The 20,281-nt window shown below is 47.1% G+C and overlaps 2 non-coding genes across 2 annotated transcripts; one reads left to right on the top strand and one right to left on the bottom strand.

Annotated features, from left to right (window-relative positions):
* The first annotated feature begins 1,423 nt into the window (after positions 1-1,423).
* trnag-ucc (transfer RNA glycine (anticodon UCC)) lies at positions 1,424-1,495 on the top strand. Its single transcript has one exon. It is a non-coding gene; the product is annotated as a tRNA-Gly (tRNA).
* An 11,612-nt stretch (positions 1,496-13,107) lies between these two features.
* On the bottom strand, positions 13,108-13,189 carry trnas-gcu (transfer RNA serine (anticodon GCU)). The gene has a single exon. It is a non-coding gene; the product is annotated as a tRNA-Ser (tRNA).
* Between the last annotated feature and the right edge of the window lie 7,092 nt (positions 13,190-20,281).

Raw genomic sequence — 20,281 nt, forward strand, 5'->3', positions numbered from 1 at the left:
GGAAGAGGTGCTCGGTATTCCGAGTTTCTCTGCAGCATCCGGTTGCTGTTGATGAACCAAAAGAGGCCTCACGCCTGAAAGAAAGCCTCTCTCACAGCCCTGTGAGCGTGTCTCCATTAGACGGTGTAGTCAATACCTGCAGAGTAGATAACAATGGAGAGAAGTGTGAGCAATTTCAGCGTCACAATTCTCTGGACACAGAGCATTCAAAATATTATATTATTGAAAATACTGAACTGATCCTCTGGGAGCAGGTCTCAAGTCAAAGGGGAAAATCCAGTGGGTTTCTAGTGGAAAGATTTAACAACTGGATGATGGCAGCTGAAATCAGTACTTGCGTTACAATCTCTGTAGATATTCTACTGAATTTAAACCTGCAAAAGGCATATTTTCCGACTAGAAATCCAACACATTTCCCCCTGTTGTGGAGGAAGTTCTCAATCGCACAGGTGGTCAAACGGAATAAGGCTGGGCTGGGATTTGAGTCCAGATTTTTCTTTAGGGAACAGACACTTTAACGGATTAAGCTACAGAGTCTGAGGATGTTCAGCTAATCACAAGGGAATGCTGGAAATACTGTACGGATCTGTAGTATCTGTGAAAAGCGAAATAGTTACCATTTCAGATCCTGACATTTCGTTGGAACGACCTGTTTCTCTCTCCACAGATGCTGCCGGATCAACTGAATATTTGCAGCATTTTCTGTCTTTGTTTCAGATTTGCAGCATCCGCAGTATTTTGCTTTTGGGCCAAAGGACAATGAGTTGTCTTTCCTGCTCTGAGGGTTATTGCAGGTCTCTCTGGCTGTGATTGTCGCTGATTCGGCCAAACATTTACAATCTATCATTAATTGAACGTGAGAATGGGCGGTGAGGGGATTCTGGAACCGCTGGAAGTCCATATGGTGTATGTACACACACAGTGCTGTTAGGGAGGGGTTCCAGGTTTGGATGGTGCCTCGCGGAGGAAAAGTCAATTTCAGGAGTGGGATTCGGGCCCTGACCTCCAGAGGAGACTGCGACCTGCGCTCGGCCATCCTGACGTATTCGAAAGGTTAGGTGCGTTTGGGCCGAAATCTGGTGCTCTTTCCGAGGGTCGGTACCGGTTCCATGGGCCGAATGGCCTCCTTCTGCACTGGAGGCATTCTATGATTACTTAAACAGGGTGAAAATGGCAGCATCAGGACACAGGGACGAGTTAAGGTCTCAGGCCAGAGTAAGTGTCCTGTGTAATGACACATAGAATGTACATTTATTGTGGACTGGTGCCATCTCCTGGCTGAACAGGAGCCGTGCGACACGGACACTTTCATTCAGGAGCATTTTAAATTGGAGTGAAATAACTTACGTAAAGTAAGTACTTGATACCAAACAGTTAATCAAACTGATCTAAAGAACCAAAAGGACACGTCTCCAGTCAGTGAGCGATGGTGGTATAGTGGTGAGCATTGCTGCCTTCCAAGCAGTTAACCCGGGTTCGATTCCCGGCCATCGCAATAATAAATTGGGAATTTTTGCGCCTCTTGCTGAGTTTCAAACTGAGGAAGAGAAAGTTTCTCACTCAGAATTTATACGCAAATACAGCGGGGAATGAAATAAGTACTTATCGTTTTTTAACGTGGTTTCAATGTCGACACTGTTTGACTATCCCCCCGCCCCCCCCCCCCGCCCCCCGCGCCAGCCTTCAAACAAAAGTTAAAAATAACAGCATTTTAACTTCATCTTTGATGCACGATCAATTGCACAAATACTAAAGTTGTGGACAACTGTGGCTTTATTACAGTCAGATGCGAGGCCTCCTGCTGCATCTGGCGAAATGGCGGGGCACTGGAGGGCATGCATATTTATACAGTTCTCACTGGGCGGAGCCAGTCGGCAGGTCCTATCTTACATCTCCTATTACAGTGGATCACCACATTCACCCTCTGTTAAAAATGAGTCCGGCGGGGGTGACATGAAACTTTTTACAATTATTGGAATTATGTACAGTGGTAGGGAAAGAAAAGTCCATGTTGACGGTCCGGAGTCCGTCAAATGTTCAGCCGGTCCGGTGCTTTGGTGCTTCGTTGGGATCGGCGTAATGGTGGCGACGAAGTCGGTGCTGGCGGAGGTAAAGGTGGCGCCGATGGCGGTGCTGATCCTGGCCAGTCATCGGGGAACTCCGGGAGCGTGCAGAAGTCCTCTTCGTCCTCTTGTGCGGAAAAGGTGAGGGGGTCTGGTGGGTCAATATTGGCGGCGCGGTGAGAGGTGGGGGGGGGGGGGGGCGGGGAGGCGCATTGGTGGGGGGGGGGTGTTGGGGTGGAACTTGACGGTGCCAGGTCCCTGAGTGAGACAGTATCTTGGCGGCCGTCGGGAAACTCAACGTCGGCATATTGAGGGTTGGCGTGAAGCAGGTGAACCCTGTCCACCAAGGGGTCCGCCTTGTGGAGTCGGAGGAGCCTACGGAGAAGGACCGGTCCTGGAGCAGCGAGCCAAGTAGGGTGCGACACACCAGATGTGGACTTCCTGGGGAAGGTAAAAAGACGTTCATGGGGTGTGTTATTAGTGGTGGTGCACAATAGTGACCGGATGGAGTGCAGAGTGTCAAAGAGGACCTCCTGCCAGCGAGAGGCTGGGAGGTTCCTGGACCATAGGGCCAGCGGGACGGCCCTCAAACTGTCCCATTCACCCGTTCTACTTGCCCGTTTCCCCGGGGGTTGTAGCTGGTCATCCTACCGGAGACTATACCCCTGCTGAGCAGGACGTGACGCAGCTCATCGCTCATGAATGAGGATCCCCTGTCACTGTGGATGTAGGCAGGGAAACCGAACAGCGAAGATGGTGCTGACGGCCTTGATGACGGTGGCAGACGTCATATCGGGGCATGGGATGGTGAAGGGGAATCTGGAGTACGCATCGACCACACTGAGAATATGGTGTTATGGTCGGTGGAGGGGAGGAGCCCTTTGAAATCCACCCTGAGGCGTTCAAATGAGTGGGAAGCCTTCACCAGGCGTGCACGGTCTGGCCGGTAGAAGTGCGGCTTGCACTCCGCACAGACCTGGCAGACCCTGGTCACTGTCCTTACTTCCTCGACGGAGTAGGGCAGATTGTGAGCTTTGACCAGATGGTACAATCGGGTGACCTCCGGGTGACAAAGGCTGTTGTGTAGGGCCCAGAGTTGGTCCTCATGTGCGCTGGCACATGTACCTCGGGAGAGGGCGTCTGGAGGCTCGTTGAGTTTACCGGGGCGATACAAGATCTCATAATTATAGGTGGAGAGCTCGATTCTCCACCGCAAGATTTTATCATTTTTGATCTTGCCCCGCTGTGTGTTATTGAACAATAAGGCTGCCGACCGTTGGTCCGTAAGGAGAGTGAATCTCTTACCTGCCAGGTAATGCCTACAATGCCGCTTCAAACAGCTTCAACGATAGCTTGAGCCTCCTTCTCGACGGATGAGTGTCGAACTTCAGAGACATGAAGGGTGCGGGGAAAGAATGCCACGGGTCTGCCTGCCTGGTTAAGGGTGGCAGCCAGGGCGACGTCTGAAGCGCCGCTTTCTACTTGGAAAAGCAGTGACTCATCCACTGCGCGCAACCCAGCCTTGGCGATGTCTGCTCTGATGCGGACGAAAGCATGTTGTGTCTCGGCCGCAACGGGGAATTGGATGGACTGAATGAGTGGGCGGGCCTTGTCGGCATAGTTTGAGACCCACTGAGCGTGGTAGGAAAAGAAGCCCTGGCAGTGTTTGAGGGCCTTGGGGAAGTTCCATGAAGGGGCGCATGCACTCGGGGTCGGGCCAGAGAAGACCATTTTGGACTACATAGCCGAGAATGGCTAACCGGGTCATGCTGAACACACACTTCTCTTTGTTGTAGGTCAGGTTGAGAAGGGTGGCAGTGCGGAGGAATTTATCGAGGTTGGCATCGTGGTCCTGCTGGTCATGGCCGCAGATGGTGACATTTTATAAGTACGGAAAGGTGGCCCACAAACCGTACTGGTCGACCACTTGGTCCATCTCTTTTTGGAAGACCGAGATCCCATTTGTGATACTGAACCCTAAGGAAGTGGTTGAGGCGACTGTCCCCCTCGAGGGCAGTGTATGGCCGGTCCGACTTCCAGGTGGGGAGCTGTAGGGAGCAGCCATCCGGTGAAATGGAAAACACCAGCCTCCTCCGCAGCTCCGCATCTCCGGCAACCTTGGCGCCAATTGGAAAATCTTCAAGCAAAAGTTCCTCCTGTACATCGAGGCATCCGACCTCGAAGCAGCATCGGATGCCAGGAAGATCACATTATTTGTCTCCACCGCGGGGGACCATGTCATCCACATCTACAACTCCCTTACGTTCGCTGCTGGCGAAGACAAAACAAAATTGAAAACAGTCCTGCTGAAGTTTGACAGCCACTGCGACACTGAGGTGAATGAGAGCTTTGAATGCTACTTTTTCCAGCAGAGGCTTCAGGGTAAGAATGAACCTTTTCAGTCCTTCGTGACCCATCTCTGCATCCTAGCGCAGTCATGTAACTATGACTCGACGGTTGATTCCATGATCCGGGATCAGATCGTTTTCGGGGTCCACTCCGATTCCCTTCGGCAGCAGCTCCTGAAATTCAAACAGTTGACCCTCTCAGTTGCTATCGAGACAAGCGTTATCCATGAGCATGCTAAGAATCGTTATTCCCACATCAGGGCGGCAGAAACTGCAAAACTGGCCTCCCACAAGGCGGAACGGGTGCAGGCCATTGTTCAAATGCAGGGCCTGAGCATCGAGGAGAGTGGTCACTTTGTGCACTTTTCCCAGGTCCCTGCGCAGGTGCGCCGTGACCGAGTGGACGACGAGGCCGAAAACACGACTGCACAGGTGCGTACGTCGACCGACCGTACTGCGCATGCGCGATGGCGCACGAAATGCCCTGCCATCGGCGTCATGACATCTCCGAATTGTGGCTCCACCCACTTAAAGCGAAAATGTCCGGCAAAAGGACGCCGGTGTCTACAGTGTGGCAAGCTTGGCCACTATGCAGCCCTTTGCAGATCTGCTCCACCGCTCAGCAGCCAGCGATCCCAGCTGCGGCGCAGAAGTGTCCGCTCAATACAACAAGGCATGCCAGATTCCGATCCCGACAGCCCAACAGACCCTGATGCTGAGTGCGTCAGGTCCCCATACCGGGTGGGCATCATAACTACACATGCGCTGCCTTCCACCACAACGAGAAACGCCTCTCGATCCTCAGTGTGGATCGACGAGTGGTGTGCTGTCCACACAATTAATGAAATGAAAACGAAATGAAATGAAATGAGACAAGGCTTGCATCCGATTCAAACTTCACACCGGCGCATCAGCGAACCTCATCTCAAAATCCGGCCTCGACACCATGCGCGCCTACCAAGCATTCTTCCACCGGCCTGCCAGTTCCTTGACTACAATGGCAATGCCATAGCTGCCACTGGTTCCTGTCAACGAGGGGTATCCAACAAGGCGATCAAGGCAACACTGTGGTTTGAAATCGTCGGGCCTGACAGAGCGTCCCTGCTCGGTGCTCGAGCTCCTGAACCTGGTTCAGCGAGTCCACGCCACGTCATCATCACCGGCGACGGCCTCGCCAGCAAGTTACAAGCCTATTTATATTCTCACTCACACCAAACGGAAACAAGTCGCTATGTGTCAGCAGCACACCTGCCTTCTTCTTTATTAGTAGCAAAGTTTTGCTTTCTGTCTGAACCGCTCCTTGTTTTTCAGCTAACCACAGTACAGTCTGCGAACTTGTCTGTGAAAGCAGTACGGGAAGCAACTGTGGAGAGAGATTGCAGTCGCCAGAATGCAACTCTCCAAATTGACACATCACGCCGTTCAGATCTGAGACTTTCAATACCTTCGTCTGAGGAACAGGTGGAGCGGGAAATCGGACCTTGTTGATTAGAGCAAACTGATCAATGCAGCAATGAGAAGCTCCTGAACCACCAGCGGTTTGGACAAAGATGGCACTCAGATACAGGACTCTGGCTGGGGTTCAAAAGTAGGAAGAGCATATCTTGTTTGAAATGAAATAACGATGAAGATAGACTTTAAGTCGATTTGCGCACGGATCTTAAATTCGACGACGACGCATCACAATGGCCGAGCGGACTAAGGCGCTGCGTTCAAAACGCAGTCTTTCCTGGAGGCGTGGGTTCGAATCTCACTCCTGATGTTGCCTTTTCCTCCACGAGGTTAAATTTCTCCAGCCAGATTTTCAACCTCAGGAAGATCCAATACCTCCCTATCAATGGAAAAGCGTTGGTCTCAAGACATGAGATTTCTGCTTAAATATGCACAGCAAGACCCCACCGGCAAAAGCCCAGTTCATGACTCGATAATCTGCTTCAGTGACTCTGGTTGAGGAATTAATATTGATGCCAAGAGAAGGGTAAAATTCAACAAAGAACAAAGAACAAGAAATGTACAGCACAGGAACAGGCCTTTCGGCCCTCCAAGCCCGTGCCGACCATGCTGCCCGACTAACCTACAATCTTCTACACTTCCTGGGTCCGTATCCTTCTATTCCCATCCTATTCATATATTTGTCAAGATGCCCCTTAAATGTCCCTATCGTCCCTGCTTCCACCACCTCCTCCGGTAGCGAGTTCCAGGCACCCACTACCCTCTGCGTAAAAAACTTGCCTCGTACATCTACTCTAAACATTGCCCCTCTCATCGTAAACCTATGCCCCCTAGTAATTGACCCCTCTACCCTGGAGAAAAGCCTCTGACTATCCACTCTGTCTATGCCCCTCATAATTTTGTATACCTCTATCATGTCGCCCCTCAACCTCCTTCGTTCCAGTGAGAACAAACCGAGTTTATTCAATCGCTCCTCATAGCTAATGCCCTCCATACCAGGCAACGTTCTGGTAAACCTCTTCTGCATCCTCTCTAAAGCCTCCACATCCTTCTGGTAGTGTGGCGACCAGAATTGAACACTATACTCCAAGTGTGGCCTAACTAAGGTTCTATACAGCTGCAACATGACTTGCAAATTCTTATACTCAATGCCCCGGCCAATGAAGGCAAGCATGCCGTATGCCTTCTTGACTACCTTCTCCACCTGTGTTGCCCCTTTCAATGACCTGTGGACTCCTAGATCTCTTTGACTTTCAATACTCTTGAGGGTTCTACCATTCACTGTATATTCCCTACCTGCATTAGACCTTCCAAAATGCATTACCTCACGTTTGTCCGGATTAAACTCCATCTGCCATCTCTCCGCCCAAGTCTCCAGACAATCTAAATCCTGCTGTATCCTCAGACAGTCCTCATCACTATCCGCAATTCCACCAACCTTTGTGTCGTCTGTAAACTTACTAATCAGACCAGTTACATTTTCCTCCAAATCATTTATATATACTACAAAGAGCAAAGGTACCAGCAGTGATCCCTGTGGAACACCACTGGTCACAGCCCTCCAATTAGAAAAGAATCCCTCCATTGCTACTCTCTGCCTTGTATGGCCTAGCCAGTTCTGTGTCCACCTTGCCAGCTCACCCCTGATCCCGTGTGACTTCACCTTTTGTACTAGTCTACCATGAGGGACCTTGTCAAAGGCCTTACTGAAGTCCATATAGACAACATCTACTGCCCTACCTGCATCAATCATCTTAGTGACCTCCTCGAAAAACTCTATCAAGTTAGTGAGACACGACCTCCCCTTCACAAAACCGTGCTGCCTCTCACGAATACGTCCATTTGCTTCCAAATGGGAGTAGATCCTGTCTCGAAGAATTCTCTCCAGTAATTTCCCTACCACTGAAGTAAGGCTCACCGGCCTGTAGTTCCCGGGATTATCCTTGCTACCCTTCTTAAACAGAGGAACAACATTGGCTATTCTCCAGTCCTCCGGGACATCCCCTGAAGACAGCGAGGATCCAAAGATTTCTGTCAAGGCCTCAGCAATTTCCTCTCCAGCCTCCTTCAGCATTCTGGGGTAGATCCCATCTAGCCCTGGGGACTTATCTACCTTAATATTTTTTAAGACACCCAACACCTCGTCTTTTTGGATCACAATGTGACCCAGGCTATCTACACCCCCTTCTCCAGACTCAACATCTACCAATTCCTTCTCTTTGGGGAATACTGATGCAAAGTATTCATTTAGTACCTCGTCCATTTCCTCTGGCTCCACAGATAGATTCCCTTGCCTATCCTTCAGTGGGCCAACCCTTTCCCTGGCTACCCTCTTGCTTTTTATGTACGTGTAAAAAGCCTTGGGATTTTCCTTAACCCTATTTGCCAATGACTTTTCGTGACCCCTTCTAGCCCTCCTGACTCCTTGCTTAAGTTCCTTCCTACTTTCCTTATATGCCACATAGAAGATAATTCGTCTTCTCTTGTAAATAGTCTGGCAGGTTGGATTGTTCACATCCGTCCAAGAGGGGAAGTTGGGGACTCGGTTTCTATTGTGATTCATTGCTCGATAAAGCTTTATTTCCTTATTGGCCCCCTGTGAGTTATTACTGGATATCGTTATATATCTATATTGCCCCTCTATGGGGTACTGCTGGATAACGTTTCCCGAGCAGCTTTGACTAAGGGTCATCTGGACTCGAAACGTTAGCTCATTTCTCTCCCTCCAGATGCTGTCAGATATGCTGAGACTTTGAAGCATTTTCTCTATGGTTCCCTGTGTGTGAGCTTTACAATGTTGTAATGTGTCATGCTGTCTCTTTCATTCTTGGGACTAATGTCGGGATGAGACTGCAAGAAGGTTTCTGATAGGTATTTGCTGCAAAGCAAACAGGAACGTGTGTTATGTTTATTTTTGGCGTGAGGGAGAATGTAAATAGCAGAGAATACCCTCGATTCCTCGACCTCGGTCTAATGGCCCAGCACGCTTCCGCTGCGGCCCTCTGCTCCTTAAACCAGGAGCTACAACATTACTGCCCTGCGGTAACCACACAACTATTCACTGCCTCATTTTTTTCTTTCAACAAGAACACACGTTTGAGCACACTGATTCTGGTCCGCATAGTTCAGATAATTCAGTTTCGTGCTGAATGGTTGTTCTGTGAAGGTGATGTGATTTCTTCTGTGACGTTGTTCTGATGGGAAAGTGGGGAGTGACTGGAATCACCTTTAAAAAATGAAGTTCGGGGCGGCAGTTTCATCTCTCTGGGAACATTGATCACGCAGTTACAGACTTCCTCAAACTTTGCCTCAAATCCGACCACAAAAATGATGAGCACCGAGCAGAGTGGCGCAGCTGAAGCGTGCTGGGCCGATAACGCAGATGTCGATGGATCGAAACTATTCTCTGCTATTCATATTCTCAATCACAACAAACGAAAATAAGTTGCTATTTGTCAGCAGCACATCTGCCTTTTTCTTTATTAGTACCAAAGTTTTGTTTTCAGTCTTATCCGCTCTTTGACACCTGTTCTTCAGCTAGCCACAGTACAGTCGAGGTGACTGAGTTGAATTTTCCCAGAACACTCTTCTGCCGCCTCCACTGGATGAACGTTCACCTGATTGGACACTGGAGGGGTTCTTCGGCTACTTGTCTGTGAAAGCAGCACCGGAAGCAGCTGTGGAGAGATATTGCAGTCGCCAGAATGCAACACTCCAATTAGATACTTCACGTCGCTCAGATCGTAGACTTTCAATACCTTCGTGTGAGGAACAGGTAGAGCGGGAATTCGGACCTTGTTGATTAGAGCAAACTGATCAATGCAGCAATGAGAAGCTCCTTAAACACCAGCGGTTTGGACAAGGATGGCACTCAGACACAGGACTCTGGAAGGGGTTCAAAAGTAGGAAAAGCATATCTTGTTTGAAATGAAATAACGATGAAGATAGTCTTTAAGTCGATTTGTGCACGGATCTTAGTTTCGGCGACAACGCATCAGGATGGCCGAGCGGTCTGAGGCGCTGCGTTCAGGTCGCAGTTTCTTCTGGAGGCGATGGCTCGAATCCGACTCCTGATATTGCCTTTTCCTCTACGAGAAACCTACGAGGTTAAATTTCCCCAGCAAGATTTTCAACCTCAGGAAGATCCATTACCTCCCTTTCAATAGAAACGCGTTGGTCTCAGGACATGAAATTCCAGCTTAAATACGCACAGCAAGACCCCACCGGCAAACGCCCAGCTCATGACTCGATAATCTGCTTCGGTGAGTCTGGTTGAGGAATTAATATTGATCCCAAGAGAAGGGTAAAATTCGTCTTCTCTTGTAAATAGTCTGGCAGGTTGGATTGTTCACATCCGTCCAAGAGGGGAAGTTGGGGACTCGGTTTCTATTGTGATTCATTGCTCGATAAAGCTTTATTTCCTTATTGGCCCCCTGTGAGTCGATTCCTCGACCTCGACCGCGAATAGCTCAACCACGTGCGGAGTGGCGCAGCGGAAGCGTGGTGGGCCCATAGCCCAGCAGTCGATGGACCAAAACCATCGTCTGCTATTTGTATTCGCACTCACACCAAAAGCAAACAAGTCGCTATCACCCAGCAGCACATCTGCCTTTTTCTTTATTAGTATCAACATTTTCCTTTCAGTATGATCTGCTCCTTGACACCTGTTCTTCAGCTACCCACAGTATAGTCGAGGTGACTAAGTTGCCTTCTCCCAGAACTCCCTTCTGCCGCCTCTACTGGATGAACTTTCACCTGTTTGGACACTGGAGGGGTTCGTCTGCTGTGAAAGCAGCACCGGAAGCAGCTGTGGAGAGAGATTCCAGTCGCCATGATGCATCTCTCCAATTGGATACTTCACGTCGCTCAGATCTTCGTCTCTCAAGACCTTCGTGTGAGGAACAGGTTATAATGAAAAAATATATCATTTGAACCATGAATGTGAACCTGGAAAAGACAGAGATTTTAAATGAAAGGGAAAGGTCCCACAAAGGGTTAACAGCCGCAGGTTGTTTAAAATACAGATAGCTTCGCAGGCGTTAAAGAAAACAGATATGGACAACTCAACATGGTTTTAAATTTAAAAAGACATTCAATCAATTTAAAATCTTAAGTTATATAAACGGGAACAGTATTTCACACTTCCCGAGAAGTGCATTATTTTACTGAACAATTAAAAAAGGAACAACCAGAATCTTAGGTTTAAATTGGGGGAGAAGGTTAAGCGGGAAGCCTTGCTGACGCCACTTAAATATGAGACAACTGCTTTCCAGCTAAGAAACACATGAGGTGGCACGTTTATCCCATAATTTACACATTTTTGACGTTAAAAATCTTTTAGCAAATAATCAGGTCATAGGGTATAGGTCCAAGCCAGATAAGGTTAGAAATATAGGGGGCGACCTGCCGTTGACACCAGCTGACCAGTAGAAGTGCAGAGGCGAACTGCTTCGTTGAACAGGAGTTCATATCCAGTATTTAGACTGAGAAAAAACATCACTAAAGACAGATATCAGGAAAGTTGCTGACGAAGCAACAAATAAATGTATTACCTGCCAAACAAAAGTATTACATGTCAAGCAGAATAAGCTAGTTCAACGACAGGGAGCTTGCATTAGCTACAGTCGGCAAGCAACGGTTACATTTCAATAAATGCCATGTAGAAACTAAGGCTGCGCAAAGGGTTATATAATACCTAATAATTCAGCAGCCAGCTCTCATAGCTACCCTCGGTCATGGGAAGGACTGAACACGGAAGCCGAGCAGAACAGCGAATCCATCAGGAAAAAAACAAAAGTTACAGGAGAAAATTGTCAAGGCAGACTTGAAGGTCGAACAACTGACCAGGAAGATGCAAAGAAAAGATCTTATTACTTTTTTGTAAAAACAGTGATTACATCTTTTAATTTGAAATTAAAACGAACTTAAATTGATAACCTGAAAGAGTGTTTATTAGAAAGTTTACTTTACTCTACTGAGAAAAGCCGGACCCGTGAGTGAAGCACCTGAGTGGAAAGTAAACAGAATCTTCTCTGAAGACATGGGTTATGCCGTGGGATAACATGAAACACTGGTTTGACCCGAATAGCGCCCACCTAAGTCTGCATAGGAGTCAGGGAGTGAGAATCCCTGTTCATCATTTAGAATATCTTGACCCTTTTCTGGTACAGGGGGAATTCTAAGAATAGTGGTGAGGTTTTAACTTCATGGCGCGCAACGTGGAGGGCTAGAATATTAGAGGTTTCTGGGTAAAGCGAGGCTAGAATATTAGAAGTTTCTAGTTAAGCAGGTGGAGGTTTCAATATTAGAAGTTTCTAACCTACACAGGGAATGGAATATTAGACGATTCTAGTTCCCAAATAATTGTTAGAATATTAGAAGTTTCTAACTGGCACAATCAACCGTGATAGAATGGCGGGGCAGACTCGATGGGTCTAATGGCTTAAATCTGCTCCTATATTTTATGAACTTATCTTTTGCGCGACTTCGTGAGTTGGAAACTGTTCCTTCTCCTCAGTTTGAAACTCACGAAGTCGCGCAAAAGATAAGTTCATAAAATATAGGAGAAGAATTAAGCCATTAGACCCATCGAGTCTGAGTTTCAAACTGAGGGGAAGGAACAGTTTCCAACTCAGAATTTATGCGCAATTAGGGCAGGGAGTGAAAAGTAACTTTCTCAGCTTTTTATTATTTGGTTTCACCATGGACAGTGTTCGACTGTTCACCGCCCGCCAAGCCCTTAAACAAAAGCTAAAAATCACAGCCTTTTTTCTGTATCCTCATGAAGTGGACGAAACAGAGACACAACAGACACGTTACAGACAAGAATGGGATTTGAATCAACGTGTGCAGAGTACAATGGATTATTGTGCATCACCTTAACCATGTGGAACAACCCCTTTACTTCATGGAATTTTAATATCTGATCTTGTCACAGACAAGTAGCCGAAGCACCCCACCAATGTACAATCAGGAGGACGTTCATCCACGAGAGGTGGCAGAAGGTAATAATGGGAGAAGTGAACCCGGTAACCTCGACTGCACAGTTGGTAGCCGAAGAAGAATTGTGGCAATGTGGAGTTAAGCCCCAAACACGTCTGCCGCCGTTCGTGCCTCCGTTCGTCCCTCCTCTAACCCAACTCGATGCAAGTGGCCTGACAACTTGGAATAGTTTGTCACATCAGTGATTGCAGATCCATCGTGTAAATATGAATCCCACTTCTGAGAAACAATGGGCGAAAAATCGACGAGGATGGGATTCGAACCCACGTGTGCAGAGCACAATGAATTAGCAGTCCATCGCCTTAACCACTCAGCCACCTCGTCGCACAACTTGGCGCGTCAATACGTCTTAATTCGTTTTGCATCCATGAACTGATGGCAATTATTTGCCTCTTTCTATTCAACCAGGTATTCGACGGGGGAAATGCAGTGGTGGTGGTATAGTGGTGAGCATCGCTGCTTTTGAAACCATTGACTCCGGTTCGATTCCAGGCCATCGCAGTAATAGTTGAATCGGATGTTTTTGCGCGACATCCTGAGTTTCAAACTGAGGAAGACTGGTCAACTGTTTCTCATTCAGAATTTATACGGATTATCTAAGTGAGGTGTTTAAGATGCGAAAAGGTGTAGATATTGTAGACGTGGAGTTGATGTTACCTGTTGTGGGGTAGTCTAAAACGACAGGTCATCATCTTAGAATATGAGGCTGCAAATTTAAAAAAGAAAAACGACTTCTCCCAAAGGGTTGTAATTCTGTGGAATTCACTTCCTCAGAGTGTGGTGGATGCAGGGACAGTGAGAAAGTTAAGGAGGACTTAGAGATACTTTTATTGGTAATGAGTTGAAGGGTTCTGGAGAACGGGCAGGACGGTGGTGTTGAGGCCATTATGTTTGATCAGGCAAGATCACATGGAAGGTTTTACGCCCAAGAGGCTAAATTGCATATTCCAGCTCCAATGTTATGTGTTCTCGGGAGGAGGTGTTCTGGCTGATATCTCAATCGATCTCTTGTTCCGTAACATTTCAGGTAGCAGATGATGAACATTTCAGTCATGATCGAATGGCGGGCAGACTTGATGGGTCGAATGGCGTAATACTGCTCATCTATCTGATGAATCTATCGTTTGCGCGGCTTCATGACTTTCAAACTGAGGGAAAGAAATAGTTTCCAACTCCGAATTTGTGCGCAATTATGGGGGGGAATGAATTAAGTAACTTTCTTGACATTTTCTAAAGTGGTTTCAATATGGAAAGTGTTCGATTATTCACAACCCCAAGCCCCAAACACTAAAAATCACAGCATTTTTCCGTCACCCTCATGAAGTGGATCAAACAGAGACACAACAGATACGTTACACACGAGGATTGGATTCGAACGCAAGTGCGCAGAGCACAAAGGTTTCTTGTGCATCCCCTTAACCACGTGGTACAACTCCTTTACTTCATGGAACTTTAATATCTGACCTTCTCACAGACAAGTGACCGAAGCAACCCTCCAGTGCACAAACAGGAGGATGTTCATCCAGGAGAGGTGGCAGAAGGTAATTATGGGAGAAGTCAACCCGGTATCCTCGACTGTACTGTGGGTAGCCGAAGAAGAACTGGTGTCAAAGAGCGGTTAAGCCCCAAACACGTCTGCCTCCGTTCCACCGTCCTCTAACCCAACTCGATGCAATCGGGCCTGACAACTTGGAATAGATTGTCACATCAGTGATTGCATATTCATCTTGGAAAAAGGAGGCCTACTTCCGAGAAAAGTGGATTTAAAATCAACGAGCATGGAATTCGAACACACATGCGTAGAGCACAATGGATTAGCAGCACAGCGCCTTAACCACTCGGCCACTTCGTCCCACAAGTGCACATGTCAATATGTCTTAATTCGTTTTGCATCCATGAACTGATTGAATGTATCAGCCTCCTTCTATTCCACCTGGTGTTCAAAATTGGAAATGCAGCGATGATGGGAGAGTGGTGAACAAAGTTTTCTTCCAATCAGTTGTCCCAGTTCGATTCCCGGTCATCGATCTAATAGTTGAATCGGATGTTATTGTGCGACATCGTGAGTTTCAAACTGAGGAAGACTGGTCCACAGCTTCTCACTCAGAATGTATGCGTCATTAACTAATTGAGGTGTATCAGGTGCCAAAAGGTATGGAAAAAGTTGACGTGGAGCTGTTGCTTCCTCTTGTGGGGCATTCTAAAAGGAGAGGTCATGCTCTTAGAATAATAGATTTAGTCACGAGTTGAATGGCGCAAGAGAAGCGTGCTGGGCCCGTAACCCAAAGGTAGATGGATTGAAACCATCTTCGGCTATTCATATTCTCATTCACACCAAACGAGAACTAGTTGCTATTTGTTGGCAGCACATCTGCTTTTTAGGGCAGCACAGTAGCATTGTGGATAGCGCAATTGCTTCGCAGCTCTAGAGTCCCAGGTTCGATTCCGGTGTGGGTCACTGTCGGTGCAGAGTTTTGCACATCCTCCCCGTGTGTGCGTGGATTTCCTCCTTGTGCTCTGGTTTCCACCCACAGTCCAAAGATGTGCAGGTTAGGTGGATTGGCCATGATAAAATTGCCCTTAGTGTCCAAAATTGCCCTTCGTGTCCAGAATTGCCCTGAGTGTTGGGTGGGGTTACTGGGTTATGGAGATAGGGTGGAAGTGTGGACCTTGGGTAGGGTGCTCTTTCCAAGAGCCGATGCAGACTCGATGGGCCGAATTGGCTCCTTCTACACTGTAATTTTTTTAAAAATTGAGTAAAAACTACTTACCCCAAAGGGTTTATGATTCCGTGGAATTCGGTACCCCAGATTGCGTTGGATGCAGGGAGCGTGAGTAAGTTTAAGGAGGAGGTAGAGAGATTCTTATTGGTAAGGAGTTGAAGGGATACGGAAAACGGGAAGACGGTGGAGTTGACGCCAGGATGGGATCAGCCAACATCACATGGAAGGTGTTAGGCTCAGGAGGCTAAATTGCCTACTCCCGCTTCGAGGTCATGCGTTCTAGGGAGAAGGTGCTCCTGCTGATAACGCAATCGACCTCTTTGTCTGTAACATTGTAGTTCGCAGATGGGGAAGATATCAGCCATGATAGAATGGCGGGCAGACTCGATTGGTCTAATGGCTGAATTATGTTTCTTTATTTTATGAACTTATCTTTTGCGCGACTTTGTGAGTTTCAAAATGAGAGGAAGAAACAGTATCCAACTCAGAATTTATACGCAATTAGGGCAGGGAGTGAAATAAGTAACTTTCTCACCTTTTTATAATGTGGTTTCAACATGGACAGTGTTCGCCGAATTCACCGCCCGCCAAGCCCGTGAACCAAAGCAAAAAATCACAGCATTTGTACTTCATTCTCATGAAGTGGACCAAACAGAGACACAACAGACACATTACAGACGAGGATGGGATTTGAATCCACGTGTGCAGAGTACAATGGATTATTGTGCGTCTCCTTAACCACATGATACAACTCATTTACTTCAATGGAATTTTTATATGCGATCTTATTCCAGGCAAGTAGCCAAAGAACACCTCCAGTCTACAAACAGGAGGAGGTTCATCCTGGAGAGGTGGCTGAAGAGAATTATGGGAGACGTCATCCCGGTAACCTCAACTGTACTGTGGGTAGCCGAAGAACTTGTGTCACGGTGCGGTTCCACTGACAACGTATCCACAGGCACATATAGTGACGAAGACTGACAGGTTCAGAATGTCTCTTACACTCTCACACATTACCCGAGAGCGACAGGAATCCCCCATTTACAAAAGGGACCAGAGAAGGGCAGAGAGAATGCACCTCACTCCCACATACAACATGTTGACGGATTCAACACAACCAAAATATAAGAAAAGATCATCACCACATATTATCTTCTTCGAAATCCCGCCGTCCCAACTTTATATAATAAAAACAATTTTTATCAGTTGTGTCTCACTTTAATCTGTGAACTGCTCTCTACCACAGTGTGTTGACATATACTGGCCACGACACAGAACCGCAACAGAGCGCGGGAGATTCACATGAACTGTCGGTAATAGAATGTGATCGGGTGGACGGAGAGGTGTTAGAAGTATGTAAAATTTAAACAATCTATATTCATGCATTTCCCAATGGAATTGGTGGAATTTGGAAGTGTTTATCTTGAGGATCAATTGAGCAGAGACTTTAAAGCATTTTATCTGTGGTTCCCTCTGTGTGAGCTATGCAATGTTGTACTGTGTCATGCTGTCTCCTTCATTCCTGGGGCGAGACTGCAAGAAGGATTCTGAAAGGTATTTGCTGCAAAGCAAACAGGAACGTGCGTTATGTTTACTTTTGCTGTGAGGTAGAATGTAAATAGCAGAGAATAGCCTCGATTCCTCGACCTCGGGCTAATGACCCAGCACGCTTCGGCTGCGGCACGCTGCTCCTTAAACCAGGAGCTACAACAGTACTGCCTGGCTGTAGCCACACAACTATCCACTTCCGCATTTGTTCTTTCAACAAGAACACACGTTTGAGCACACTGATTCTGGTCTGCATAGTTCAGTTAATTTACTTTCGTGCTGAACGGTTGTTCTATGAAGGGCATGTGATTTATTCTGTGACGTTGTTCTGATGAGAAAGTGGGGAATGACTGGAATCACCTTCATAGAAGGAAGTTCGGGACGGCAGTTTCACCTCTTTGGGAACATTGATCACGCTCTTACTGATTTCTTCAAGCTTTGCTTCAAGTCCGACCCCAGAGAAGATCAACTACGAGCAAAGTGGCGCAGCGGACGTGTTCTGGACCCCTAACCCAGAGGTCTATGGATCTAAACCATCCTCTGCTATTTATATTCTCACTCACACGAAACGGAAACAAGTTGCTGTTTGTCAGCAGCACATCTGCCTTTTTCTTTATTAGTATCAACGTTTTGCTTTCAGTCTGATCCGCTCTTTGGCACCGGTTCTTCAGCTACCCACAGTACAGTCGAGGAGACGAAGTTGAGTTCTCCCAGAACATTCTTCTGGCTCCTCGAGTGGATGAACGGTCACCTGTATGGACACTGGAGGGGTTCTTCGGCTACTTGTCCGTGAAAGCAGTACCGGAAGCAGCTGTGGAGAGAGATTGCAGTCGCCAGAATGCAACTCTCCAATTGTATACTTCACGTCGCTCAGATCTTGGACTCTCAATATCTTCGTGTGGGGAACAGGTAGAGCGGGAATTCGGTTCTTGTTGATTGGCGCAAACTGATCAATGCAGCAATGAGAAGCTCCTTACCCCCCAGCGGGTTGGATAAGAATGGTACTCATATGCAGGCCACGGCTAGGGATCAAAAGTAGGGAAAGCATCTATTGTTTGAAATTAAATGACGATGAAGATAGAATTTATGTCGATGTGTGCATTGATCTCAGTTTGGACGACAGCCGAGTGGTCAAAGCTGCTGCGTTTAGATCGAAGTCTCCACTAGAGGCGTGGGTACGACTCCCATTCCTAAAATTGACTCTTTCTCCATGAGGTTAAATTTCTCCAGCAAGATTTTCAACATCAGGAAGATCCAATACCTCCCTTTGAGTGGAAAAGCGTTGGTCTCAGGACATGAGATTCCTGTTTAAATACGCACAGCAAGACCACACAGGCAAAAGCGCAGTTAATGTCTCGATAATCTGCTTCAGTGACTCTGGTTGAGGAATTAATATTGAGCACAGGACTCCGGGTAAAATTCGTCTTATCTTCTTGTAAATAGTCTGGCTGGTTAGAGTGTTCACATCCGTCCGAGAGGGGAAGTTGGAAACTCGGTTTCTATTGTTATTTACTGCTGGATAAAACTTTATTTCCTTATTGGCCCCCTGTGAGGTATTACTGGATAACGTTATTTCTCTATATTGCCCCTCTGTTGTGTACTATTGGATAACGTTTCCAGTCCAGCTTTGACAAATAGTTACCTGGTCTTTAAAGCATTTTCTCTGTGGTTCCCTATGTGTGAGCTTTACAATGTTGTAATGTGTCATGCTATCTCCTTCATTCTTGGGACAAATGTCGGGAGGAGACTGCAAGAATGTTTCTGATAGGTATTTGCTGCAAAGCAAACAGGAACGTGCGTTATGTTTTCTTTTTGTGTCAGGGAGAATGTAAATAGCAGAGAATAGCCACGATTCCCTGACGTTGGGCTAATGCCCCAACACGCTTCCGCTGCGGCACTCTGCTCCTTAAACCAGGAGCTACAACATTACTGCCCTGCGGTAGCCACACAATTATTCACTGCCTCATTTTTTCTTTCAACTAGAACACACGTTTGAGCACAGTAATTCTGGTCAGCAAATTTCAGATAATTTACTTGCGTTCTGAATGTTGTTCTGTGGAGGTGATGTGATTTCTTGTGTGACGTTGTACTGATGATAAAGTGGGGAGTGACTGGAATCATCTTCATAGAATGAAGTTCGGGGCGGCAGTTTCACCTCTCTGGGAACATTGATCACGCTGTTAGAGATTTCTTCAAACTTTGCCTCAAGTCCGACCCCGGACAGGGTCAAGCACGAGCAGCGTGGAGCAGCGGCCCATAACCCAGAGGTCGATGGATCGAAACCATCTTCTGCTATTCATATTCTCAATCACACCAAACGGAAACAAGTCGCTATTTGTCAGCAGCACATCTACCTTTTTCTTTATTAGTATCAACGTTTTACTTACAGTCTGATCCGCTCTTTGACACCTGTTCTTCAGCTACCCACAGTATAGTCGAAGTGACAAAGTTGACTTCTCCCAGAACACTCTTCTGGCACCTCTCCTGGATGAACGTTTTCCTGTTTGGACACAGGAGGGATTCTTCGGCTACTTCTCTGTGAAAGCAGCACCGGGAGCAGCTGTGGAGAGAGATTGCAGTCGCCAGGATGCAACTCTCCAATTGGATACTTCACGTCGCTCAGATCTTAGGCTCTCAATTTCTTCGAGTGAGGAACAGGTAGAGCGGGAATTCGTCCCTGGTTGATTGGAGCAAACTGATCAATGCAGCAATGAGGAGCTCCTTAACACTCAGATACAGGACTCTGGCTGGTGTTCAAAAGTAGGGTAAGCATATCTTGTTTGAAATGGAATGATGATGAACATAGAATTTGAGTCGATTTGTGCACGGATCTTAGTTTCGGCGACAACGCATCAGGGTGACCGAGCGGTCAAAGGTTCAGTTCGCAGTCTCTTTTGGAAGCGTGGGTGCGAATCCCACTCCTGACATTGACCTTTCTCCCACGAGGTTAAATTTCTCCAGCGAGATTTTCAACCACACGAATGTCCAATACCTTCCTTTCAATGGAAAAGCGTTGGTCTCAGGACATGAGATTCCTGCTTAAATACGCACAGCAAGACCACACAGGCAAAAGCGCAGTTAATGACTCGATAATCTGCTTCAGTGACTTTGGTTGAGGAATTAATATTGATCCCTGGACTCCGAG

This window comes from Scyliorhinus torazame, chromosome 24 (genome assembly GCF_047496885.1).
Source record: "Scyliorhinus torazame isolate Kashiwa2021f chromosome 24, sScyTor2.1, whole genome shotgun sequence".
NCBI lineage: Eukaryota > Metazoa > Chordata > Chondrichthyes > Carcharhiniformes > Scyliorhinidae > Scyliorhinus > Scyliorhinus torazame.